The sequence below is a fragment of the Thermobia domestica genome, unplaced genomic scaffold, assembly GCF_964235325.1.
Source record: "Thermobia domestica unplaced genomic scaffold, izTheDome1.hap1.1 HAP1_SCAFFOLD_1645, whole genome shotgun sequence".
NCBI classification, from domain to species: domain Eukaryota; kingdom Metazoa; phylum Arthropoda; class Insecta; order Zygentoma; family Lepismatidae; genus Thermobia; species Thermobia domestica.
This window is the reverse complement of record NW_027657355.1, coordinates 23,492-30,086: the sequence shown is the minus strand read 5'-3', so window position 1 is coordinate 30,086 and position 6,595 is coordinate 23,492.

The window sequence follows — 6,595 nt, the reverse complement described above, 5'->3', positions numbered from 1 at the left end:
TAGGAACAAGGAAAAAGTAAGTGATCACAAATTGACATTACGTAATGTGTTCCCCATTTTTTTTCGAGTACACCATTCTTGACACCCGTGAAAGCTTTCTTTCCCCACCCTCAATTCCCCTCTGTTATAAAGCACTTACATCAAGAAGTGCTTCGGTTAAAAAGAAAACTCAAAGTCCCTTGCGTGTATACTATACATTGCTATGAATGAACATGTGATAATGATAGGAAAAGCACAATTTTACTCTTCTCAAAGTATTTGATGGCTCTAAAAAGAGCCGTTTTAAAATGTCAGATGATTTACTGACACATTTACTTCTTCTTTGGTGCAGCCTTCTTAGCACTTTTCGGTTTTGCTGTAGCCTTCTTTGGCTTCGGGGCCTTTGGCTTCTTGGGAGTTTTTGCCTTCTTCACTTTAGATGGTGATTTCTTAGGTTTGGGAGCAGCAGCCTTTTTCTTTTCACCAGTCTTCTTGGGACGTTTAGCTGCTGGCTTTTTCGCAGGCTTCTTCTCCTTTGATGCTGATCGTTTCGCCTTGGTTGAAGATCCACCTTCAGGCTTCTCCTTCAGCGATGAAGCACTAAGCTTAAACGATCCAGATGCACCTTTTCCCTTGGTCTGAACCAAAGACCCAGAAGCAACTGCACTTCTCAAGTATTTCTTGATAAATGGAGCAAGCTTCTCGGCATCCACTTTGTAGTTCTGAGAGATGTATTTCTTAATAGCTTGCAGTGAACTTCCTCCCCTTTCCTTCAAATTCTTGATGGCGTTGTTCACCATTTCTGATGTTCTTGGATGAGAAGGTGTTGTTTTTGGTTTCTTAGGCTTTGCAGACTTCTTAGGAGAAGCCTGTGCCGGGGCTGCAGGTGCTGATGCCGTATCTGCCATTGCTTTCTGCAATAAACTCAACGATACTGAAGAATGAAATTTTCGCTAGCAGGCAGCGTTGAGTTTGGTTACGGAGCGCGGACCGGATAGAAAGCACTTGCTGAGGCGGGCTGAGGTAAACAGAAGTTCGTAGTTGCCACAACGATAAGTGTGTTTCCTTCTATTTTGATAAACGATTTTTTTCAGGTATTCAATGAATGCACCAGATCCTATTCTTCCTTACTGGCTAGAAGAAACTTTATTCCACATAACTCAAAAGGCATTTGTTTTTATTCGCTTTTCTATTTTATGTTTCAGTCATTGCTAAGTCGGTCACACTACTTTTTCACCCTCCTTGTGCTTATAATTTTCATAATTTAACATGGAAATACTTATCAATAAATAATTATATTACCATGGTAATTAACTTCAATCCTTCCTGTGATTATACGCAAAGTACCATCTTCGTACTGCTTACTATAGTTCAATGAAGGGAATCTATAAAGTAACGCGTGTCGCACACATCTGCCTTGCAAACTCCCTGGCCTACTTCCAATGTATAGACTTTTATTTCAAATCCTGATTTAATTTCATAATTTTCTGTAGATTTTAACATTTTATTACCCAGCTTCTTAATACGAATGACAATCAAGCCTAAATATTTATTCCCTTTAACTTTATTTTTCTTTTTTATTTTGTGCCTTGTTTCATATTTGTTCTTACGTTAGCAATTAACGCACTTACCGTAGTTATGTATGAACAGGTTGTTTCTATATTTATTTTATTCCAAATAAATTAAATATATATACGGATTATTTTATGGTAGTTGATATTTTCTGTTGTTTCCTACGTGAATTGAGGAAACGCACGGACTTTCGCCTAATTCTTGTGCTACTTTCATATGTCTGTATCTGTCGAATGCTGTCGATCTGTCGAAATGTGTATTACTATCTGTCGATTCATCGAGTGAACTGAATTCGTTAACCATTTCACCAGGCGCGCATGCATTTTTTTTTCTTCTAAGGGATCCAAGCTTCGGGGGGCAAGGTTCCAATACTACAAGCCACTATGTCTATATACTATTATTCTGCATTCGAAAACACGATAAATATTCCACTTACTTTTTCACAAAAACATGATACAGACAGAGTACAGATGAAGTGTAAGATCAGATTTATATTGATGATACATCAATATTTTCCCTGTTAATAACTACATTTAATGAGAAAGTCTGCAAATGTATGTTCACTTAGGAACTTTTGCGAGGAGTCCGCACCCGGTGGACACCCCGTGAGTACGCCTCTGCACTTGACTATACTTCGAATTATACTGCAAACAGTTGTATTTTAGTTTCCCCGTTTAGTTCATCGATATCATTAACACAAAGAAAATAGATGTTATAGATGCGTATTCTCAGTTCTCGCTTTATATCCGGACGTCTGCAAAAATCTACTCCTTTTCTTTCTTTCACGCATCCACCAAACTAACAATGATTTGTATTATAATATTTGCGCATAAAATGTATATCTCATACCTTCCATGTTCTCAAGTATTCATAGACAAAAACGGTTATTTTCTGCGAACAAATTGTCCAAACACAGTGCAAATGTCATCTATAGATTGTCCTGGTTCCGTCTGCGTGTACATAACAATGCGTCATAATCATACATTGCACATTAAGGATATCAATTAATCTTCCCAAATTCCTAGATATGCCTGGCAAAAGTTCCGCGTGTTGTAAGGATATTACATTTGTACTACCGACAAGGTGGTATCTTCCAACATTGAAGTTCAATAAACCCCAAATGTGTCGGATATAGTATTTGATTTCTTGTCTCATTGTTTGCGTCAGAGATGTCTTCTCAAGTTAGGATTTACGATACATACAGGATGAGTTGTATATATTGTTGCTGCCAGCTCTATATTAATCCCATATTTGTAAACGAATAAAAACAGTATTCTAATTATAACAAGTGCTCACAATTAATTTTATTCTTAATTGTTATACGTATTGTTGATTAAAAATGAAAATGTTGCTAAGTGAATTTTATTAATATTTTCTGTTGCGTGATATAGGAAGTGAGTGAAATATTGGAGGAATATAGTGTGCGTAGCAGATGATGTGCAGTGGCTTTGGATCGCCTGTGATAAGGTAAGGCATTTGCTATTTTAATTAACGCATTTTATATACTGTAATCCTAATTATTTTTATGTGAATGTGCTTACTACTTGTGTATTCAGTGGGACCGATGTTTTAATATGTATGGTCAAGCAGTGTCGAGCCTGGTCAGTGTGTGGATAGGTGACCATTTTTTGTAAATCGATAACATTTAACTTTGTAAACACGGATGAAGTAGAAGTATATTTATTTTATTTTTTACCTCAAATATGTAGGACACTTCTCCTTTGTACATCAATTATTATTATTAGTTCAACTTGTTTACAAGTTAAATGAAAAGAATAGTCGTTATCGTGTGATGATTGTGCTCATTAGGCTAAAGAAGACTCGTGATAAGAAAGAAAAGAAGAACGGTGCTCAAGTTTCGTCACAGCATATTCTCAAAAATTTACAGGCAAAATTCAGTGTTCTGCATGAAAAGGCATATTTGTACGAAAAAAAAAAAAATTCTGCAGACGACAGAATTAAATAAAGTAATACACATGTATTTTAGAGTTACTGGTGTAAAATCATTACAAGTGCTTTGCCAGGTGGCCAATAAAAAGCACGAATACTATTTAAGGGAGCCAAAACAGGAGAAAGCTGGGGGCCTGAGCGATAGCAAGAATGTGCGTCCAAAGTGAACAGGAGCGAAGGCGACGCGGGTATACGTATAAGCAAGGGTAGTGGAAACCAGTTAGTTTTCGAGTTTCAATAGCACTTGTCATGCATCCATACTAGTAGCGCCCCGCTTGTAAACATTAAGTACACTATGCAAGAATACACCGCCGGTGGAAAATAGTACCTAATACAGTTATCTTTCATATATACTGACTTATTTTACAGTAGTAACCCAACACTAGTAAACGTAAAATAAAAGTGTATAACTTTATATTTAATTCTATCGCCTGGCTTAGTTTTTCACCTGTAAGATGTACTTATTTAGAGCAAGTTTCTTAACTAGCAAATTAAACCGAGAACCACAGCAACCATATATATATTCTTATGATGTACTTTTCTTTGAGTGGTGTTCTCTGTCTATTGAATAACATTTTCTCAGTTTAATGCTAGCAAAAAACAAAACAAAATCAAAGTGTTTCTATATAAATTTAGTTCACCGTGTTGTAATATCACATGGAATTGAAAAACGAATAGTCGAACCTCTGCTATCTCGATCAAACTTCTCAGGATGATATACTGACTTACCGCAGAAGTTCGACTGAATACGTTTCTCAGTTCCATGGGAGAACCTGGAGAAGCAAAAGCCTGCGCAACGGAAAATACTAAATAAACTTGTAGAGCAGGTCAAGATGTATCATCATGCCAAGTTTCATTCAGATCAGAGAAGTTTGGCTGCAGCCATTTTCATTACAAAGCACAAAATGGATGGTCCCTAACCTCGAGAATCTTCACAATTGTCGACGAGTTGAACTGCACTCATCTGATCAAAATCAAACTTAAAATGACAGTTCACTTTCAACTGTTAAATAATATGATATGCAGGCTTCTGCTTTCCTAGTTACAGTCTATCCACTGTGGTATGCATATTAGTACAAATGTGAGAGTGCATATTTATTAAAGATTTGCTTCAAAAAGCGATGAAAGACATAGGCATTGCCGCGGGCGGTGATAACAAGATGCCGGAAAACGAACAAGCAGAAAGAATATGGGCTGAAGAAGTGTAAACGACGACGCGGCGGCCCGTAAAGGTGTTGCCGTCCTATTAAATGAATAATATCAAAAGAAAGAAAAAAAAAGTAAAAAATTTCGCGCTCGTAATCAAGACAGAAAGCAACTAAAGGAAATCTTTGTTTTACGTCCCACGTTATGCCGCTTAGGCTAAAAGAGGCGCTGATTATGAGAAATGATTGAAATGGTGGTGGAATGAAGAAAGTGGGAGGAAACGGGAGAACCCCGCGGTAACCCACCGCACATAGTTTTTGTCCACCATAAAGTTAACTTGGCGGGGGCTCAAGACAGAAAGACGGTTGGAAAAACAAATAAACGATGTTGCATCCCGTAAAAATGTTCGCGACCTATGAAATCAATATTTTTTCTTAAAGAAAAAAAAGAATTAAAAAGAGAAAAAAAGGTCAAAATTTCGCGCTCGCTTCGCTCGCGATCAGCAGAGAAAAGAGGACGTGACGCACCCCTAAAAGTGTTGGCGACCGATTGAATAAATATTGTGGGTAAAAAAAAAAAAAAAAAAAAAAAAAAAGTCAAAAATTTCGCGCTCGCTTCGCTCGCGATCAGCACAGAAAGAAGGACGTGACGCGCCCCTAAAGGTGTTGGCAACCGATTCAATACATATTGTCGGTAAAAAAAAAAAAAAAAAAAAAAAAAAAAAAAAAAAACGCTCGCTTCGCTCGCGATCGACATGAAAAAGGCAACGACGTGACGCCCCGTAAAATTGTCGGCGACCTATTCAATCAATATATTCGGTTGAAAAACAAAGTCAAAAGTTTCCCAATCGCTTCCCTCCCGATCGACATAAAAAAAAAGGCAACCCCTTCACCTCTCCTTATGCATTCATCAGTAAACATACAACCATAGATCACAATACCACTCACATCACCTATCAGTTCTCCACGTCCATCAAGATCCAATCATCGCCCTGGCCCTTTATGATGATACACAACATTACATGTTATTGTGTGCATTGCCCCGCGTTACAATACATGACCAAAAAAAAGAGAAAAAGAGCTGCACTGCCTTCAGTGTAGACATGTTCGTATTCGTAGAAAATGATTTTAGGTACACGATAGTACAGTAATCTATCTTCACATGCTTCAGATGTGAACGATACCTACACATGAAGAGGGCTCCCGAGGTTTCCTTTTCCAATAGGATGGAGCTCCACCACACTTGCAGAATGACGAGAAGTTATGTTAATAAATATATCCCAGAGTGTTTCGTAACTCGCCCTTGGTCCTAATGATGAAGCGTTCTTCAGATGGCCCCGATGTCTCCACACATGATACTATGCGACTTCTTTTCACGAGGCTCTCAAAGATCACGTTTGTGTCCTAACATTCTCTGCAGATATGACACAGCTGCGATAGCGGATCACAGAAGGCCTTTCCTCTCCTTACAAGAGACGTGTTCATTCGAGCATGGGAGTAATTCGACTATCGATCAAATATCTCCCGTGTCACGATAGTAGTCACCTTTCAATTCTTCTAACGAAGGTAAGAAAAAATGCTATACAAACTTCCTTTCGGTATATAAAGGATTAGGGGCCCAGAGAATATTTTCTTTCAAGAGGATACATTCTTTTTCGAACACCTGTATATAGATCCTCTAATTATAACTGCAAACAAAATGTTGATTTTGCAATTGCTTCCATGAGAGAAAATTCTGTGCACTTTCTTTCTGAAGGGCCGGGCCTAAACGTTTTCCTTAATCATTAAATTTAGTAGTTATCTACAATTACATAGTTTTCCATTGTTCTCAAAATAAAGATTTTTCTCTATGAATTGTTGAATGTTGCTAGGGATATTGAAGTAATTCTTTTTAGTGTTTTTTTCTTTACAATAATGTACTGAACGCCTGCATTAAGGAAGTTCGTGTG